A 22879-nucleotide genomic window follows, 5' to 3' on the forward strand; every position below is an offset into this window, starting at 1 on the left:
CTCTGAAGTCTTTAGTGGTGTTATGTGGACTGTGTCATGTGCATTCCAAAGGAAGTGCACCCCTATTGATAAAACTAACACAAATGTATGGTTGTATTGGACATGAGACATGCACTTCTGTCTCTCTCCTAGTTGGGCAGGATATCAACCCTGATAACATGATCCTTAACCCATTAGATATTAATGAAGCGAATGGGAAATATGATTGTTGATTCAGATTTAAATTTCCTGAAATGTACCAGAAGTAGCTAATACAGGTATATTTCATACTGATATTTCTGACCACTTTCCAATTTTCCACTTCTCGTTGGCAACTGGAAATGAACAGATGGGAATGATTAGAAGCATTACATGTAGAATGTTTAACTCAAGTAATTGTGAGCGCTTTAAGATGTTGATTGATGATATCTCATAGGAAAATGTTTATAAATCAGGCCGATGTGGAATCTGCTTTCCAGACTTTTCTCACATCTTTCATTTCACCACTGCTTTCCCTTAGTTAAACCACGTAAGAGAGCAGCAGAAGGGTTCTGGAAACCTTGGTTTACAACCGGTCTCAAAAAATCCTCAGTTAAAAAAACAACAAGTTGAATAAAAAGTCCCCCACAAATCCCTCTCCCCTGAATCCTGCAAATTACAAAAAGTATATTAACAAATTTACTCACCTACTTTAGATACCCCCCCAAAATATATATTTTACTAACAAATTCCAAGAATCCTTCAATAATATTAAGTAAACTTGGAAAATCATCAATAAACTGTTGAATAAGAAAAAGTCATCGACAACTATCCCATCTAAATGTATAGTTGGAAATAAGACATATAGTGATCCTGATGGTATTTCATGTTAATTTAATCACTTTGTGAATGTGGGTGCCTCTGATGAAATCCATGTCTTCCTTGATCACTGCGGCTCCAACGAATACCTTCACCAAATCTACGCAAACTGGTGTGGTTCCTAAAGATGTGATAATTGGCAAAGTTAACCCACTCTATAAATCTGGGGATCCAAGATCTTTTACAAATTATCACCCAAAATTCTAGAAAAATTGGTATATAAGAGAATGTTGAAACATTTAAAATCAACACTATTCTATATGAGGATCGTAAAAACTACTCCAACGATATGTCTCTTCTGCATCTTGTGGATAAAATATTTACAGCCCTTAACAATTAATAGGCTCGTCATCTTTCTAGATTTAGCCAAAGCGTTTGACATGGTTGATCATGAAATATTACTTCCTAAATTGCATTATGTTTTTCATGATTATACATATAATTGGATGTATAGTTATGTTTATGATCGAAAATAATTTGTTTACGCAAATGGCTGTGCATCTACCAGGGCCAAGATATCCTGTGGTGTCCCACAGGGTTTGAAAATTGGACCTTTCTTATTCCTAATCTATATTCATGGCCTTGCTGATGTGTCCTGTACCATACTTCCCATGCTCTTCACTGGTGATACCAATTTGATTTTATCACATAAGAATTTTGATTCAATAGTTCATGAAGCCAACTCAGACACGGCAACATTTCATGAATGGTTCCAGATAATTTGTTTATCTTTAAATGTAAAAATAAAATAAAAATAGAACTTTATAGTATTCACTATTAAGAATAAGAAATATTGTATAAAAAAATGTATACAATAATTTTAAAAAGCCAAAATCGCAATTGGTGGGAATGAAATGGAATAAGTTACATCCACTAGATGAAAAGTTGACCTGGAAAGATCATATTACATTTGTCTACAGCAAAGTGATGAAATCTGTTGGTATCATCAGAATTGCTTCCTACCTCTTTACTATAGATTAATTTACCCAGATCTCAATTACTGTAATATTGTCTGGGCCAGTATTTAATAGGGATGCACAACATAAAATCGGTGAGCGTATTGGAATAGGCTGATATTAGATAAAAATGCCAACGTCGGCATCGGCCCGATGTCTAGTTTAACTCCGATGTACAAAACCGATGTCAAAGCTGACGTGCATACCTATATCTTTTTCACCTTTATTATATAACGTAAGTAGATGACGTAATGATGCCCAAAAAATATACAGCGCTACGCAGAACAAAAGCAGAAAAATACTAAGCGTACACTTCCAACAACTAAACAAGTTCAAGTCGAGCAGTCATTTGAAAGAGTAAGAATATTTCAGCAAGACAACTCAAAAGGCGAAATCCATTAACGCCAAGATAATGGAATTCATTGCCCATGACAATCAACCGTGCTCTGTCGTAGATGATGTTGGCTTTCGCCGACTGCTCGATCCACCCCCGGTACACACAATTCTTCAGATGTTGCCCTACCGGAGTTACACAGTATTGTTAAAACACACATCCACTGCTATTAGAGTCACGACTGACATTTGGACCAGCGAGTCTGACAGCACAGTGGGTCGACAAGGATTTGGCACCAATAGAGATGGCTGCTTCAGTTCTAGTCTGTAGGAAACTGTGCAGTATTTTGTTTATGTATTATTTCTTACATTGTTAAGAAATACTTCCCAACATACAGCCGGGAAGAACTATTGGATATCAGAGACATCAACTTACCAGCACTACGACCAGGAATACGACATTCCCAAAGCGGATCATGCACCTCCCAGGGTATTTGAACTGATTCCAACATGTAACAACATACAGGAACTCAGGTCCCTTTGTTCACCTGACCTAGAATTCCTCACAATCAAATGCCGACCGTATTATCTCCCAAGAGAACTCTCCTAGGTTATTGTCACAGCCATGTATATCCCCCTAAAGCATTTTAACAAAGCTAATTTGAGAACAAGGCTACCTAAAGTCTATCAGCATATCGAATGCAGTACATGGGTGAGTAACACGCTCCACCATTGCTACTCTAACTAAGGAAACGTATAGAAGATGTTGTACCCACTGACTATTAAAACCTTCCCTACCCAGAAACCATGGATGGATGGCAGCATTCGAACTAAACTGAAAGTACGTTCCACCACATTTAATCATGGCAAGGCAACTGGGAATATGGCCGAATACAAACAGTGTAGTTATTCCATCCGTAAGGCAATCAAAACAACCAAAGTGTCAGTATAGAGACACGGTCGAGTCGCAATCAACAGCTCAAACACGAGATGTATGTGGCAGGGTCTACAGACAATCACGGGTTACAAACAGAAAACCAGCCCTGTCGCAGACGTCAACATCTTGCTTCCAGACAAACTAAACACCTTCTTTGCACGCTTTGAGGCTGATACAGTGCCACTGACGCAGCCCACTACCAAAGATTCTGGGCTCTCCTTCCCTGTGGCCGACGTGAGTAAAATATTTAAACGTGTTAATCCTCACAAGGCTGCCGGCCCAGAAGGCATCCCTAGCTGTGTCCTCAGCGCATGTGTAGACCAGCTGGCTGGTGTGTTACGGACATATTCAATCAATCCCTATCCCAGGACGCTGTCCCCACATTCTTCAAGATGACCACCATTGCTTTCTTGGGAACAGGAACAAAGGTAACTGAACTAAATGACTACCGCCCCGTTTGTGACCCTGGGTCTCAAACCCGCCCTGTTCAATTGGGTCCTGGACTTCCTGACAGGCCACCCTCAGGTGGTGAAGGTAGGAAACAACATCTCCCCTCCTCAACACTAGGACCCCACAAGGGTGCTTTCTCAGCCCCCTCCTGTACTCCCTGTTCACCCACGACTGCATGGCATGCACACTTCCAACTCAATCATCAAGTTTGCAGACAACACAAGAGTGGTAGGCCTGATTACCAACAACGACGAGACAGTCTACAGGGAGGTGGTGAGGGCTCTCGGAGTGTGGTGTCAGGAAAATAACCTCACTCAATGTCAGCAAAACAAAAGAGATGATCGTGGACTTCAGGAAACAGCAAAGGGAGCACCCCCCTATCCACATCGACGGGACAGCAGTATAGAAGGTAGAAGGTTTTAAGTTCCTCTATGTACATATCACCAACAAACTGAAATAGTGCCTGTTCAAACTCAGGAGGCTGAAAAAAAAATGTGGCTTGTCACCGAAAACCCTCACTAACTTTTACAGGTGCACAATTGAGAGGATCCTGTCGGGCTGTATCACCGCCTGGTACGGCAACTGCATCGCCCTCAACCGCATGGCTCTCCAGAGGGTGGTGTGTTCTGCACAACGCATCACAGGGGGCAAGCTACCTGCCCTCCAGGACACCTACAGCACCTGATGTCACAGGAAGGTCAAAAAGATAATTAAGGACAAACCACCCGAGCCACTGCCTACCATCCAGAAGGCGAAGTCAGTACAGGTGCATCAAACCTGGGACAGAGAGATTGAAAAACAGCTTATTTCTCAAGGCCATCAGATTGTTAAACAGCACAGAGGAGGTGGCTGCTTAATTAGAGACTTGATATCATTGGTCACTTTAATAAATGGAACACTAGTCACTTTAATAATGCCACTTAGTGTTTACATATATGGCATTACTCATCTCATGTATACACTGTATCCTACACTATGTATTCTATACTATTGCATCTTAGCCGCTCTGTCACTTGCTCATCCATATATTTCTATATTCTTATCCCATTCCTTTGGGATTGTGTGATTGTGTGCATTTGGTTTTGTTGTGAAAATGTTGATATTACTTGTTAGATACTGCTGCACTGTCAGATCTAGAAGCATAAACATTTCGCTACACTCACAACATCTGCTAACCATGTGTATGTGACCAATAAAATGCTTTGATTTCGAACTGAAGAAAGCCGTACTGCACGCTCAAGAATGTGCTGGTTCTCAACGCTGCTGCCATTTCAATGGCATTTGAGAACATGTTTGAAACATGAACACTCCTAGTTCCATTCAAACAACTGACTCGAGAAATAAGCTCAACTGCATCTGCAGCAGACGTGATACCCTCTGTCATGGCATTGAAATGCCTGCTCAATGAAACTGCCAACGCAGACTGTGGCGTTAAAACTTACAAAACTACTCGAGGCTGTGAACGAGCGATTCGGTGGCATTCTCGATAAGCCTCTTTACTGTGTCGCCACCATGCTCGACGCTAGGTACAAATGATGCTACTTCGATGCAGAAAAGAAACAGGGTTTACGTGAAATGGTACATACACCGCTGGACAAGATGGAAAGATGGAAATGGACACAATGACAGTGCGCACCGAGGAAGTGAGGCCACGGACAGACAGAGCTGAAACTTCACTGCTTGACATGTATGATGAAATCCTGGTTGAGAATGAAACGACTGAATAAATGAACAAAACAGTACAGCAAGTAAGTGAAAGAAATAGGTTTTGATTATGTTTTACTGGTAATGGGGACATATGTAAATTTCAACAAAATAACTTTTTGGTCGGTGGCGTGTGTGTGTGTGTGTGTGTGTGTGTATGTGCGTAACCTTTATTTAAGTAGTCAGTTAAAGAACAAATTCTTACAATGACAGCCTACCCCAACCAAACCCGGACAACGCTGGGCCAATTGTGCGCCGCCCTATGGGACTCCAAATCACGGCCAGATGTGATACAGCCTTGATTCAAACCAGGGACTGTATTGACGCCTCTTGCACTGAGACGCAGTGCCTTAGACCACTGCGTCGGTGTGTGTGTTAACTATTTAACTGCACTAGAATTCTTAAAAAGGCAGCAAAAAAAATTGTATATTGGTTATCTGTATCGTTTTTTGGCATGGAAAATATTGGATATCGGTATCGGCCAAAAATGTAATATCAGTGCATCCCTAGTATTTATATTTTAGCAGACGCTCTTATCCAGAGCAGTATTGAGTGGATACATTTTCATTTTTTCCCCCGTACTGGTACCCCCGTGGGAATCTAACCCACAACCCTGTCGTTGTAAGAACAATGCTCTACCAACTGAGCCACATGGGACTGAACATATGCCTCCTATCTACACAAATTACTCATCATAGAAAATACATTTCCAAGACAAGCCACCTCCTCTAATTACCTGGCTCCATCCACGGGGTTGACCAACCAGTGCCCACGCACAGTGGCTAACCGGGCTATCTGCATTGTGTCCCACCCACCACCCCCTCTTTTACGCTACTGCTACTCTCTGCTCATCATATACGCATAGTCACTTTAACCTTATCTACATGTAAATACTACCTCAAATCAGCCTGACTAACCGGTGTCTGTATGTAGCTTCGCTACTTTTATAGCCTGTCTTTACTGTTGTTTTATTTCTTTACCTACCTATTATTCACCTAATACCTTTTTTGCCCTTTGGTTTGAGCCTGTAAGTAAGCATTTCACTGTTGTATTCAGTGCACGTGACAAATAAACTTTGATTTGCACCTTTATTTAAGAAACTCATACCTCCCAGACAATTTACTGAAACCCTTCAATGGATTCTGCCGGGTTAATTCTGAAATCTATCTATATAGCAAGACACTGCGATAACCTTCACCCTCCCAACTGCCACACCTCACATAGCCAATTCTCTATCAGATACAGAGGTACCATACTCTGTCATTCTTATCTTCACATTGCCAAAACATCATCATCCCTCAATAACTTCAAGGAAAGACTGGGGGTCAGCCCGATGAACCAAACTACTCAGTAATCTCCTCCATATAGCCCAACTCTCACACAGACATAAAAAAAAAAAAACATAAACTGTTTATAATGTGTTGTGATTTCTGATCAGTTCATTTGTACATTTACGATTAGTGGGTTTTGTTATGTGTTTTAACAAACCTTTTCCATTTTTGTACTTGAATTGTATATAGTTTGTGGTGTGGTTTTTACAGTATATAAGGCCCTTGGGCTTCTAACCACACCTACACAGTTTATTTATTTATTTGTTGTTATCTGTATTGTTGATCACTTATTTTCTTTGGTGCCAATAAATTCAACTAAAAAGTATCATGATATGTAACTATTGATCCCCCCCACTTTACTGTCAGTCTGTCGTAAAGAAATAGATGAGATCGATGCCAAACTGTTACTTCATGACACAATTATTGTTGACACAGTGGTTGAGGTACTTTCAGTCTAAGGGCTCAGACACATCAACAGCATTTGCTGGCCGGGAGTACTTCACCTCTGCATGTAATTTGCAAATTGAGCGTGCACAGATTTCACATGTACTGTAGATTCACATGAAGAATGTCGGCAGACAAACATCTAAAGTGGGTGGTCCCTAAAACAAAGCACGCTGAACGATCGGCAGACGACCGCTGGATCCACATTCGTGTAACGTGTGCGAGCCTTAAACCTGGCCTTGAGGGATCATGACCCAGAAGGAACTGGCCTTGTTCCAGGCTGCCTCACTAATAGGCACACTTTCTTGGCACAACGCCCTTGCGATTATTCCCGAACACAGTATGATTTATCTTCAGACTTCAGCCAAGATGTCAGTGCTGCTTGTCTTAGCAGAATGACAAAAGCCTTCTTACGTAACCTCTACAAATCACTCTGTTAACCATCATTTGAGCTTCTCTGTCCAGACAGTCGTCTTCACACAGAATTCACTTTATATCACAGCATGAGACCAATCACTGAAAGAGACAATATTCACAAAGTAAAGAAGGAAGAGAGAGTTTGTGGTTGAATGCTGCATCAGTCTGAGAGAATAACAAAAGTCTCAGGCTCTTTATCCCGGGGAACAAAACCAAGAGCCCGCTAAGCCCAGTCATAATACAAACAACAACTATAGGGCAGGCAGGCAGCTCCCAAAACGAAACACACAGATGGGAAGGAAATAGCCTACTCATCGTCTCTTCTGCACGCTCTCCTTCTCCCCTTCACCCATCTCCTCTTACTCATCTCACCTTTGCTACCATCCCAGTCTCGCTCTCCCTTTCTCGTGAGAAGGTGGGAGTCATGAGACAGTAGGTTGTGTTCAGTAGACCAGCTGTCCTTCATTCCTGAACACTTTTTTAAAAACTTTCTGGTGTCAAAAACACTGACCAGTCAAACACAGAGCTGCAGAAATGCAGGCAGTCAGCCTTTCATATTACATGTACTCTCGCATTCATTCACCACTCACAAAAAGTGACGGGATGGCTAGTGGTAGATTATCAATAGTACATCTGGCTAAATTATCCATACTAGAATACCACTTACAAGTGCATGTAAAATACATTCCTTCATTTTAAGTAGTATGCTAGAGTGGATATTGAAATGCATTGTTTCAGTGGCAGCCAGGTGGTGGTGGTGTGTTTTCTACATGTACTCCTCAGTGGTGGACTGTAAACTGTGACAGAAGAGAGGAGCTCATAAAAACTTCCTTACGGTTTGGCTCTGAGAACTTCAGCACGTAGCACAGGTAGGTGTGTGTGTCTATCTCACAGAATATAGTCCTCATGCATTTTGTGTGTGTAAGTGCACGTAGTATATGTTGAATGGGTTAATCTGTGCAGTAAGAGCTTATGAGACCAATAATCGGTCTAAGGTAGAATATTTGACAGTACCTGTCTGTTGCTACATGCACGTGGCCTGGCCAGTGTTCACACATCTGTGTTTGCAATGCAACTAGTCTAGGGCTGGGCATTATGGCCTAAAAATCATATCTTGATTTTTGTTCAAACATATGGGTGATTCACAATATATACAGTGTACAAAATAGTAAGAACACCTAATATCGAGCCCCCCGCCCCCCTCAAAACAGCCTCAATTTGTCAGGGTATGGAGTCAGGGTATGGAGTCGAATGGAGTCAGGGTATGGAGTCGAAAGTGTTCCACAGGGGCGCTGGACCATGTTGACCCCAATGCTTCCCACAGTTGTGTCAAGTTGGCTGAGTGGTCCACCACCCAAAGGACATTCTTGACACACACAGGAAAATGTTGAGCATGAAAAACCCAGCAGTGTTGCAGTTCTTAGCACAAACCGGTGCGCCTGACACCTACTACCATACCCTGTTCAAAAGGCACTTCAAATGTTTTGTCTTACCCATTCACCCTCTGAATGGCACACACACACACACACAATCCATGTCTCAATTGTCTCAAGCCGTAAACAGTATTCTTTAACTTGTCTCCTCCCCTTCATTTCAACTGATTGAAGAAGATTTAACAAGTGACATCAATAAGAGATCATAGCTTTTACCTGGTCAGTCTGTCATGGAAAGAACAGGTGTTCATAATGTTTTGTAAACCGTGTATAAAGCCGATACCGATTAAATCGGACAATTTTTTTAAACATTTATTTATAATACATTTAATATATATATAATATATATATTTATATATAAAACACTTAATATAATACATCAATAAAATCAATTTAGCCTCAAATAAATAATGATGCATGTTCAATTTGGTTTAAATAATGCAAAAACAAAGTGTTGGCGAAGAAAGTAAAAGTGCAATATGTGCCATGTAAAAAAGCTAACGTTTAAGTTCCTTGCTCAGAACATGAGAACATATGAAAGCCGGTGGTTCCTTTTAACAAGAGTCTTCAATATTCCCAGGTAAGAAGTTTTAGGTTGTAGTTATTAAAGGAATTATAGGACAATTTCTCTCTATACGATTTGTATTTCATATACCTTTGACTATTGGGTGTTCTTATAGGCACTTTAGTATTGCCAGTGTAACAGTATAGCTTCCATCCCTCTCCTTGCCCCTACCTGGGCTCGAACCAGGAACACATTGACAACAGCCACCCTCGAAGCAGCGTTACCCATGCAGAGCAAGGGGAACAACCACTCCAAGTCTCAGAGCGAGTGACGTTTGAAACGATATTAGCGCGCACCCTACTAACTAGCTAGCCATTTCACATCGGTTACACCAGCCTAATCTCGGGAGTTGATAGGCTTGAAGTCATAAACAGCTCAATGCTTGAAGCACAGTGACGAGCTGCTGGTAAAACGCACGAAAGTGCTGTTTGAATGAATGCTTACGAGCCTGCTGGTGCATACCATCGCTCAGTCAGACTGCTCTATCAAATCATAGACTTAGTTATAACATAATAACACACAAAAAGAGCCTTAGGTCATTAATATGGTCGAATCCGGAAACTATCATCTCGAAAACAAGACGTTTATTCTTTCAGTGAAATACGGAACCGTTCCATAAGTCTAAATATTCCTGTTACATTGCACAACCTTCAATGTTATGTCATAATTACGTAAAATTCTGGAAATTAGGTGGCCCAAACTATTGCATATACACTGACTCTGCATGCAATGAATGCAAGAGAAGTGACACAATTTCACCTGGTTAATATTGCCTGCTAACCTGGATTTCTTTGAGCTAAATATGCAGGTTTAAAAATAAACTGCTCAAAAAAATAAAAGGGATCATTTAAACAACACAATGTAACTCCAAGTCAATCACACTTCTGTGAAATCAAACTGTCCACTTAGGAAGCAACACTGATTGACAATAAATTCCACATGCTGTTGTGCAAATGGAATAGACAACAGGTGGAAATTATAGGCAATTAGCAAGACACCCCCAATAAAGGAGTGGTTCTGCAGGTGGTGACCAGACCACTTCTCAGTTCCTATGCTTCCTGGCTGATGTTTTGGTCACTTTTGAATGCTGGCGGTGCTTTCACTCTAGTGGTAGCATGAGACGGAGTCTACAACCCACACAAGTGGCTCAGGTAGTGCAGCTCATCCAGGATGGCACATCAATGCGAGATGTGGCAAGAAGGTTTGCTGTGTCTGTCAGCGTAGTGTCCAGAGCATGGAGGCGCTACCAGGAGACAGGCCAGTAGATCAGGAGATGTGGAGGAGGCCGTAGGAGGGCAACAACCCAGCAGCAGGACCGCTACCTCCGCCTTTGTGCAAGGAGGAGCAGGAGGAGCACTGCCAGAGCCCTGCAAAATGACCTTCAGCAGGCCACAAATATGCATGTGTCTGCTCAAACTGTCAGAAACAGACTCCATGAGGGCCCGACGCCCACAAGTGGGGGTTGTGCTTACAGCCCAACACCGTGCAGGACGTTTGGCATTTGCCAGAGAACACCAAGATTGGCAAATTCGCCACTGGCGCCCTGTGCTCTTCACAGATGAAAGCAGGTTCACACTGAGCACGTGACAGACGTGACTGAGTCTGGAGACGCCGTGGAGAACGTTCTGCTGCCTGCAACATCCTCCAGCATGACCGGTTTGGCGGTGGGTCAGTCATGGTGTGGGGTGGCCAGAGGTAGCCTGACTGCCATTAGGTACCGAGATGAGATCCTCAGACCCCTTGTGAGACCATATGCTGGTGTGGTTGACCCTGGGTTCCTCCTAATGCAAGACAATGCTAGATCTCATGTGGCTGGAGTGTGTCAGCAGTTCCTGCAAGAGGAAGGCATTGATGCTATGGATTGGCCCGCCCGTTCCCCAGACCTGAATCCAATTGAGCACATCTGGGACATCATGTCTCGCTCCATCCACCAACGCCACGTTGCACCACAGACTGTCCAGGAGTTGGCGGATGCTTTAGTCCAGGTCTGGGAGGAGATCCCTCAGGAGACCATCCGCCACCTCATCAGGAGCATGCCCAGGCGTTGTAGGGAGGTCATACAGGCACGTGGAGGCCACACAGACTTGGCCACACAGACTTGACTTGTTTTAAGGACATTACATCAAAGTTGGATCAGCCTGTAGTGTGGTTTTCCACTTTAATTTTGAATGTGACTCCAAATCCAGACCTCCATGGGTTGATACATTTGATTTCCATTGATCATTTTTGTGTGATTTTGTTGTCAGCACATTCAACTATGTAAAGAAAAAACTATTTAATAAGAATATTTCATTCATTCAGATCTAGGATGTGTTATTTTAGTGTTCCCTTTATTTTTTGGAGCAGTGTATATACTTCTGTGTATTGATTTTAAGAAAGGCATTGATGTTTATGGTTAGGTACAGTCGTGCAACGATTGTGCTTTTTTCACAAATGCGCTTTTGTTAAATCATCCCGCGTTTGGCAAAGTTGGCTGTCTTTGTTGGGAAGAAATAGTCTTCACAGAGTTCGCAACGAGCCAGGTTAGCAGGCAATATTAACTAAATATGCAGGTTTAAAAATATATACTTATGTATTGATTTTAAGAAAGGCTTTGGTGTTTATGGTTAGGTACAGTCCTTTTTCGCGAATATGCACTGCATCGATTATATGCAACGCAGGACAGGCTAGATAAACTAGTAATATCATCCATGTGTAGTTATAACTAGTGATTATGATTGATTAAGTTTAATGCTAGCTAGCAACTTACCTTGGCTTCTTACTGCATTCGCGTAACAGGCAGTCTCCTCGTGGAGTGCAATGTAATCAGGTGGTTAGAGCGTTGGACTAGTTAACTGTAAGGTTGCAAGATTGAATCCCCGAGCTGACAAGGTAAAAATCTGTCATTCTGCCCCTGAACAAGGCAGTTAACCCACCGTTCCTAGGCCATCATTGAAAATAAGAATGTGTTCTTAACTGACTTGCCTAGTTAAATAAAAGGTGTAAAAAATATATATATAATTTAAAATTAAAATAAAAAAATCAGCCAAATCGGTGTCCCAAAATACCGATTTCTGATAGTTATTTAAACTTGAAAATCGGCCCTAATTAAATCGGCCATTCCGATTAATCGGTCGACCTCTAATAATACAGACATCCTGATGTTATACTAGGGAAATTGTATTTACAAAGCTAGGGCTTCCTTGGCCCCAAGTCAGAGCAGGTCAACTGAGACCATGGCCCAGTGAGTCCCAGGAGCCAGGGTAAATCAGGGTAAATCTTCAGTGGAAATGGAGTAACTGGGCCCAGCAGTAACATTTCCCTCAATACAAACTTACAGTGACCTAAAATGACCTTTGATAATAATAACGTTTCACAATAGACTACAGTTACCATAACAGACACAGTCAGGTACACACACTGGCAGAGTGATTCCTCTGCCACAAGGTTGAGATATGCTATCAGCCTTGGGCAGTGATTGGGGTGTATAGAATAAAATCTAAATTGTATTTGTCACATGCTTTGTAAACAGGTGTCGACTAACAGTGAAATGCTTCCTTACGGGCCCTTCCCAACAATGCAGAGAAACAAGAGAAATAGTAGAAAAAAGTAACAGAAGGAATAAAACCACAATCTGCAATATTAAAGCTGACCCAGCCCCCATTAAAAAAAACACAAGGAATAAATACACAATGAATAACGTTAACTTGGCTATATAGTGCAGATAAGAGTGCTGGTTTATGGCATTGAGTACAAAGCCAGGGTGCAGGACATCCTGCATCTGGTAAAGGTGATATTACCAAGCAGAGCTGAGGGAAGGAGTCTGCCTTAAGGCACAGACACAATTCAAGTGTTTGTCGGCCGAGAGTACTTAGCACTTCTGAACAAAGTGGCGGCTATAATTTGCAAAACGGACAAAAATGGCAACAGTCAGACGCCCAGGCGGGTGGTCCCTTAAATACACTGTGTAGTCAGCAAGCAAACATTTGTGGCAGACAAACAGCACACCATAATTCGGTGCAATGTGTTTTCTTAAGTGCTTTCAGACAGCTAACAGAATGTCGCCTAGTAGCTAGCTGGCTACAGCAGGCCACTGTGTTTAGGCCAATGAGGTGCTAGCTAGCTAGCCAACCTGACATACTGTATAGCTAAGATAAATATAATCAGCTAGCTAACTTCATTTTAGCTTGTCATCTTGATGTATTTTTCATTGTAAATTAAAAACACATGCTGCAAATGCATGTGTAGATAACAGGCATGGAGGACATTGAACAGATTTGCCTCTTCAGCTGCCAGAAAGGGAGAGAGTAGTCTACTAGCTAGTTAGATTTTACGGGAGGTCATTATTTCTCCTAGAGGGGAAAATTATGAAGACCGACAGAGTCAACAGGAACCACAACAGGCTGCGGAGGGGAGAACGGAGCTAATGGAATGGCATCAAACACCTGCAAACCATGTGTTTGATGTATGGTAGCATTCCACCCATTCTGCTCCAGTCATTATCACGAGCCCGTCCTCCCCAATTAAGATGCCACCAACCTCCTATGATAGCAACATAATAGTCAGGGCTGTCAGCCATAGGCCCACAGTATGATGGCATTAGTGGCCTTACGGGCATGTGCAACGCACCCATGTCATTGTACATCTGAAGCATTGAAAAGCTAAACACACATTGTTTGCATATTGTTAATTAAGGTCCCCCCTCTCCTGCCGTCACCGCGTCTGGTGGAAAGTGCACGGTTAGTCTGTCAGTGTACATTCCATCACTGTACCGGAGTCATCCTACCCATCACTTCCAGTGTCTCTCCTCCTCCTTTCCATCATACTCTCCCTCTTCTTATTTCCATCCCCCACTCTCCCTCAGCCTATCAGAGACCATGTGATGAATTGTCAGTGGCTGTGTGCTCAGCCAGCCATCTGGAACGGGACACTCAAGCTGACTTTCCTTGACTCCCTGAGTGCTGATGGTGGAATACTAAAGTCTAACTCCGGTTCCAACATTCCCAGGTGCCATTTCAGGATATTTATGTTGCTGAGTTAGCGAAACAGAACAGGCTCTTAGGATTTCCATTAATACATGGCATGGAGGACCACACACACACACACACACACACGTTTAGGGATGCTTATAGTGTTTCAGAGGTATTGCTAATGGATCTCCTCTCTGCTGCTGGTTCTGTCTATGTGGGCATATCACCGCTTTAAAACACTTTACAACACTCAAGTCATTGGCTCCTTCACTTCATAAAAATAAAAAAAGAGTCCTTTCACTATAGTTTTGCATAGAGAATCATGGAAGAGCATGTATGCACACACCCACTGCACAAAAACAAACCACTGTTCAAATAAACATGGTTGTCATAACAGTCTCTATGTACTGGACAACAGAGCCTAGAAGCCTGCAATGTAATGAAGCTTACCATGACAATATACACTACCGTTCAAAAGATTTGGGTCACTTAGAAATGTCCTTGTGTTTGAAAGAAAAGCACATTTTTTTGTCCATTAAAATAACATCAAATTGATCAGAAATACAGTGTAGACATTGTTACTGTTGTAATTGACTCTTGTAGCTGGAAACGGCAGATTTTTAAACGGAATATCTACATAGGTAGATATTCGGTGCACAACTGAGCAAGAGGACAAGTACATTAGAGTGTCTAGTTTTAGAAACAGACACCTCACAAGTCCTCAAATGGCAGCTTCCTCCCGGAGTCACCTCTTCACGTTTGAGGTTGATACTGGTGTTTTGCGGGTACTATTTAACAAAGCTGCCAGTTGAGGACTTGTGAGGTGTCTGTTTCTAAAACTAGACACTAATGTACTTGTCCTCTTGCTCAGTTGTGCACCGGGCCTCCCACTCTTTCCATTCTGGTTAGAGACAGTTTGTGCTGTTCTGTGAAGGGAGTAGTACACAGCGTTGTACAATATCTTCAGTTTCTTGGTCATTTCTCGCATGGAATAGCCTTCATTTCTCAGAACAAGAATAGACTGACGAGTTACAGAATAAAGTACTTTATTGCTGGCCATTTTGAGCCTGTAATCGAACCCACAAATGCTGACGCTCCAGATACTCAACTAGTCTAAAGGCCAGTGTTATTGTTTCTTTAAATCAGAAAAACAATTTTCAGCTGTGATAACATAATTGCAAAAGGGTTTTCTAATGATCAATTAGCCTTTTAAAATTATAAACTTGGATTAGCTAACACAACGTGCCATTGAAACAAGAGTGATGGTTGATGATAACGGGCCTTTGTACGCCTATGTAGATATTCCATAAAGAATCTCCTGTTTCCAGCTACAATAGTCATTTACAAGATTAACAATGTCGACACTGTATTTCTGATCAATTTGATGTTATTTTAATGGACAACATTTTTTAACCAGGAAACAATAGACAGGCAACTGTCTGCAAGTCTAAAACATTCAAAGGGACCTGGTCCCTAGAAAGGTCTGTGCCTCAAAGGTGTACCAGGCTTGGCCAGCACAGGGTGGCACCAGGTACTAGAGCAATGTCAATGACATGGTCAGATCAATTATTAAACATTACTGTTTGCCTTACAGTGACAATCAGCAGTTGAAACAATAGTTTTTTCGGTAATAATATGCGGGATGGGGCTGAAAAAAATGCAACCGCTCTCAAATTCATAGACAGAGATATGGATGCAAGGACTGACCATCTGTGATATCAACATTATAGTTACAACCATGTTGAGGCTATATAGTGTTTTACTTTGTTTACAAACATTGGCGTAAAACAAGTATATATTTGGGGTTCGACAGTTTAACTAAGCTTATGAGTCTTTTATAAGTTACATTCTTCAAGAATCAATTGGTACTAAGTATATCATTCATTTATTAATCAAAAAATTATATAGCAACTGCAGATTACCCCTTTAAAGTGGCTGTTGCTATTGGTTTTGGCATTTACCTATGATTTTGCAACTGTTATTCTCAAAACCTACATTTTTGGTGAGCGGTGGCACAAGCAGGAGCCCTTGCATAATCCTTAGTTAATTCTCCCTGTAGGTGAAAGTTGAACCATTTAGAGTATGGTTGATGGGAAAAGAACAGGCCCTAGACCTTAGGCCCTGGAGGCACTATCAACATTTACAGTAGAGGGTGTTAACTGCAAACAAACAAAATTATAATGATTTGAAATATGAATCATAGCTACAGTTCTGGAGAGGCAGTTGGCAGCAGCATGTCAAAATTAAAGTTAGGCCTATGCCTGGTGAACTTTTAACACGCAGATATTTTCATGAGTGAGGTTTGCAGGCCATTGATCAGTGGGACCCACCTGCGAGAGGCCGCTGGGGTGGCAGCGTAGCCTAGTGGTTAGAGCGTTGGACTAGTAACCGGAAGGTTGCAAGTTCAAACCCACGAGCTGACACGGTACAAATCTGTCGTTCTGCCTCTGAACAGGCAGTTAACCCACTGTTCCTAGGCCGTCATTGTAAATAAGAATTTGTTCTTAACTGACTTGCCTAGTTAAATAAAAGTAAAATTAAAATAAATAAATAAAACCTGCGAGAGGCCCAGTGACACACTAAGTGTGACACGGTGGAGGTGAAGTGAAACTATGAGCAGGTGATGTTTATTTTGGTCCGTGGTCACAAGGTGAGAAAGTTAGCGGATGTTAGGTGTTGACCGGGTGGTTCTGCTCTTCCAGAGAAGAGGAAATGTCTCACACAGTACTGTAGTGCTTCCCCTAGCATCACAAGATAGAAGTAGCCACTAGACAGTAATGTAGTGCTTCCCCTAGTATCACAAGATAGAAGTAGCCACTAGACAGTACTGTAGCGCTTCCCCTAGCATCACAAGATAGAAGTAGCCACTAGACAGTACTGTAGCGCTTCCCCTAGCATCACAAGATAGAAGTAGCCACTAGACAGTACATTAGTGCTTCCCCTAGCATCACAAGATAGAAGTAGCCACTCGACACCTGAGGTGTTGGTAGCAGCCCTGACCATAGTTCTAAGTTCTTTAGACCTCCCCCTTAGAAAGAAAGCTGACATGGAGATTGCCTGTATAGAGACCATGGTAACCTGTAGATACCATAGTAACCTGTATAGACATCATAGTAACCTGAGTTCTCACTCCTGGTCCTAACTCCAGGGTACCCACTGGGACTGTGCAGGCTTTTGTTCCAGCATTGCACTAACACAACTGATTCCACTAATCATCAAAAGCCCAGTTGATTCATTGAATCAGGTGTGTTACAGGCAGGAACTCTCAAAACTGGGCTCTTGGGCCTAAATTAGATATGGTGAGAGACCCTGATTGTCTTGGCTCAGGCACAACTATGTGAGCTTATCAACAGTGAAACCTCAGCAGAGTGAGTCCGGGCCAACGTGGACAGTCAGGTAGACTAGACTTTAGTTGTCTCCTGGGTGACGAAGTAACAGAGTCTGATGTAAGAGCAGGGTTTCCTTGCAGAGCATTCAGACTGGAGTGTGACTGGAATGTGAACTGAGCCGGGCAGCGTGAGGGAATATCAGACACACTACTATCAGCAGGACATGCTGTTGGGTAAAAACTACTGGAGGTGGAGAAAGAGAGGAAGGGAGTGGGGTAGATAGGTGGAGAAAGGTGAGAGGTAAGAAACTGGTGAAGCAGGGAGTTGAAGTTGGGAAGGGGTCCTATGCTGACAAGGGGCTGAGATGGCGGCCTTAGATCAGGGGTTCCCAAACTGCCCCTTTGTTTTAGCCCTAGCACCACACAGCTGAGTCAATTAATCAAAGCTTGACGATGCGTTGGTTATTTGAATAAGCTGTGTAGTGCTAGGGCAAAAGTCCAAATGTGCACTGGGTGGGGGGGCCTAGGACTGAGTTTGGGAAACCCTGTCTTAGATGACCATGAAACACCGAGTGATCTTGAAGAAAATACAAGTTGGAATAGTGACTGGCTGTAGACTGAAAATGATCATTGTCTTGGATGGACAGTCAAGGGTATTATTGCACTATTGGAGCTAGGAACATAAGCATTTTGCTACACCCGCAATTACATCTACTAAATGTGTAAGACCAATCAAATTAGATTTGATGGAAGGCTGATAATGGCTCTCTGTGCATGTTGTGTTCTTGGCATCAGAACAGACAACAGCTTCTCGCTTTCGTCTCCAAACCACCATGTGACAGCTGGTTACCATGGTTACTGCAACTGACAGGTTAAAATGGTGACAGGAGGGGAGCTGCTCTGGTGCCTGCCTTCACATTAAATCACTTATCCTTAGCACATATGTCATGATTTTATCTAATCTTTATAGTTTCAACATGATCAAATATGTATCGACCCGATAAAAAAAAAAGACAGCAGGACACTAACAAGGTTAGCGTGACATGGTTACTGCACTGTGCAAGCTCTGCATTTTTCAGGCTCCTGAGGCCAAACCACACATGGCCAGAGAAGTGGATCCATTACAGGCCCGATGCACAATGCACTCTTTCTCCCTCGCACACATAAACATGATATCATTTTCAAGACTATCACCACACCCACTCACACTGTCCTCTCTCTATGCTGCACACACACACAGTGTTGATGTGTAATATGAATAAGTGAGAGTCACTCTCTCTGATTAAAAGCAGCAGTGCAGGCCCAGACCTCTACTTGGCTCAGAGACACTGGGTGGGATGCAATGTGACTGGTCACTGGAGAGTATGGCAATAAATAAATAAATAGAATCCAAATATCTCTATAATGTTTTTTTTCCCAATCCATTTTAAAGCAATCTCTACTAGCAACCAACACTGGCTTGCAGACAGACCAAAAAGGGAAACCGCCATTTCCATAGTGACCATGAGGGTCATTTTCTTTGTGGAAAAAAACACATCCTTCCTGCTAAACTTCTAGCCCCGTCTCCAAACCCCCAAAACAAAAACACAGCCTTTCAAGGAGAGGAAATACAAGAGCGAGAGAGAAGGTTGTCCCCCAAATGGCACCCTATGTAGGTAACCCGAAATGCACATCCTGGTCAAAAGTTGTGCACTACATAGAGAATATGGTACCATTCAGACAAGAGAGATGTGGCCAACAAGTATTCACTTTAACTTTTTTTGTTTTGCAGCAAAACAGTCAAGGTCACTGTTCACCTCCAAATATGGTCAACTGATAAACATATATATTTTTTTTAATTACTCGCTTCCTTTGCAGTCGTCTGCGCTTGTCTCTGAGGTCTGTTTCCTTCTCCTCCTACTCTACTATTTTCTGGCAATGACCACCCACACACACACGTGTAAACTTTCCAATGAATCTAAGCACTGTGAAGTCAGAGGTCAGACTTTTTTCTAATACCAAACTAAGTGCCTGTTCTGTATCAGACTTCTCCATTTGATCCCCTGTCTTTTCTACATTACCGGTATGGAAATACAGCAGCCTACAGTATCTACCTGCCCTGTCTCAAAGCCCTTAGTGCCCTGGTATAGAAAGAGTGTTTTGGCTTTCACTTATCTTGGACGGGGTCAGGTTTGGGGAGAACTGATCATGCAACAGTTCATAAGCGTCACATTCCTTGTGGAGCATGGCACACACACATTGAACTACTCACGCACAACACACTCCTGGCCAGCCAGCAGCAGCAGCACAGTCTGTTAGGTGACAAGCTACTAAACTAGTGTTGCCCACATATCACATTTACATCACAGCTGTATGCAGACAGACTAGGGGGGAAAGGATCCAAATATCTCCAACTTTAATCAGTGACACTCTTCAGCATGTTAGCACAGTGCTATGCTATGCTAACGGCAATAGCCTACAGTTTTTAGGCCTGTAGTGGTCAGTGACTTCTAGAGCAGGGATCATCAACAAGGCTAGGGCGGTATACCATATATACCCTATACAGAGGTATTTAGAAAAAGTGACAGGATGGTTTTTCAATCTCTTTGTGAAGTTTAATAAATGTATATATTTATTGGTGCGGTCTTTAAAACTTCAGGCTAGGGTCTAGTTTTCCTCCACTTCCTGTCTGACTGACATGCCCATAGTAAACTGTTGTCTGTTACTCAGGCCCAGAAGCCAGGATATGCATATCATTGGTACCATTGGATAGAAAACACTTTGAAGTTTGTTGAAATGTTACAATAATTTACGAGATTATAACACAATTGATATGGTAGGAGAAAATCCAAAGAAAAACCAACCAGATTTTTTTTGTTTTTTTGAGAGCCCATGCTCTTTCATTGGAAAGCTATGGGTCCTATGCAATTCCAGCTCCCAGATTGCAATTCCTATGGCTTCCACTAGATGTCAATAGTCTTTGTTCTTTTTGAGTTTTGGTACATGGAGTCAAGAGTTGGAAATCAGTCTTGTGCGCACGCGCGACGAAGACGATGCACACTTGCCAATTTAGCTTTTCTATTGAACATACTTCTTTCCGTATGAAATATTATAGTTTAATTACATTTTAGGGTACCTGAGGATTGAATAGAAATGTATTTTGACATGTTTTAACTTCTTATGGCTTGGGGGTAGTATTTCAACATCTGGATGAGAAGCGTGCCCAACGTAAACTACCTGTTAGTCAGGCCCAGAAGCTAGGATATGCATATGGTAGATGTGGATAGAAAACACTCTAAAGTTTCCAAAACTGTTAAAATAATATCTGTGAGTATAACATAACTAATATGGCAGGCAAAAACCTGAGGAAAATCCATCCAGGAAGTGGGATTTTTGTTTTTATGCGGGTACTTTTCAATTGAATGCCTATAGAGAACCTAATGGGTTAGGACCCAGATTGCAGTTCCTATGGCTTCCACTAGATGTCAACAGTCTTTAGACATTGTTTCTGGCTTGTTTTCTGAAAAATGAAGAAGAATGAGACCTTTCTGTCAGTGGACTGAGGAAGAATGCAGAGCTGGTTTGCGCGCGTGACCTTCATTGTTTTTCCTTTCTATTGAATATGCTATTGTTCAGTTGAAATATTATCGATTATTTAGACAATTGACAACCTGAGGATTAATTATAAACATTGACATGTTTCAACGAACTTTACCGGTACTATTAGGATGTATTCGTCTGCATGTTTTGACCGCCGTTTTTTTCAGTGGATTACTGAACAAAACGTGCAAACATACCTGAGTTTTTGGGATATAAAAGAGGGACTTTGTCAAACAAAACAAATATTTGTGTAGCTGGGACTCGTGACTGCAACCATATGAAGATCTTTAAAAGGTAAGTGATTATTTCTGACTTTTGTAATTCCTTTACTTGGTTGTAAAATGCTTGTATGCTTTTGTAAGCAGGGCGCTGTGCTCAGATAATCGCATGGTATGCTTTCGCCGTATAGCCTTTTTGAAATCTGACAAAGTGGCTGGATTAACAAGAAGTTCATCTTTAAGCTGATGTATAACACTTGTATTTTTTATTTATGTTTATTATGACCATTTCTGTATTTTGAATTTGGCGCTCTGCAAGCGACTCACCTCAACAACATCTGGTGAAATTGCAGAGCGCCAAATTCAAAATACAGAAATGGTCATAATAAACATAAATAAAAAAAACAAGTGTTATACATCAGCTTAAAGATGAACTTCTTGAACGCCTGCGCCAGTGAGGTTAACAAAGTTTAGAGGTAGCTTTTTGGATTCCTTTCTCTGCATGTTGAACGAGTGGATTACTCAAATCGATGGCACCAACTAAACAGACTTTTTGGGGTATAAAGAAGAATTTTATCTAACAGAACGACCATGCATGTTGTAGCTGGGACCCTTGGGATTGCAAATCAGAGGAAGATTTTCAAAAAGTGAGTATATATTTCATCGCCATTTGTGATTTTACGAAGCCTGTGCTGGTTGAATAATATGTTGATGTGGGCCGCCGTCCTCAAACAATCGCATGGCATGCTTTCACTGTAAACGCCGATTGTAAATCGGACAATGCAGTTAGATTAACAAGAATGTAAGCTTTTAACCGATATAAAAGACACTTGTATGTACCTAGATGTTTAATATCCATAAATTATTATTATTTATTTGAATTGTGCGCCCTCCAATTTCACCGGAAGTTGTCGACAGGTGTCCCGCTCACAGGACGCCTGGCCCTAAGTTAACAGAGAACAGAGTGACTATGGGGAGAGCTGTTACACAGGGCATTGACCACGGAGATTGACCACAACAGATAGAAGGCCTATGGCTTAATGCCCATGTCGTCGTCTCCCAATGAGTGGGACAGGGGTGGGTGGCTCAGAAAATTCAAACAATAGATTTACAGCAATCAAATGTATCAAAACCCTCTCCCTACCCTTCACTTAAAGCAAGTAAACTGAGGGATAGAAGATTCACTCACTAGGGCTGGGAATTGCCAGGGACCTCACGATACGATATTATCACTAAATAAGTGATGATGTGATATGTATTGCAATTCTCATAATTCTATTGTATTGAGGTCTACGATGTGAAGTCGTTTGTGGTTACGAAGGGCACGATATAGCATCCATAACAATATTACGATATGTAACTAGGGCTGGGCGATATGGCAAATAAATTATCACGATA

The 22879-nt window shown here is 41.9% G+C and overlaps 1 protein-coding gene across 13 annotated transcripts in view; it reads right to left on the minus strand.

The window, feature by feature from the left end:
• LOC109896697 (myotubularin-related protein 5-like) overlaps positions 1-22879 on the minus strand; it is a 76823-nt gene that overhangs the window by 47497 nt on the left and 6447 nt on the right. The window lies entirely within an intron of this gene.

Source organism: Oncorhynchus kisutch, linkage group LG9 (genome assembly GCF_002021735.2).
Source record: "Oncorhynchus kisutch isolate 150728-3 linkage group LG9, Okis_V2, whole genome shotgun sequence".
In the NCBI taxonomy this organism is placed as follows: Eukaryota; Metazoa; Chordata; class Actinopteri; order Salmoniformes; family Salmonidae; genus Oncorhynchus; species Oncorhynchus kisutch.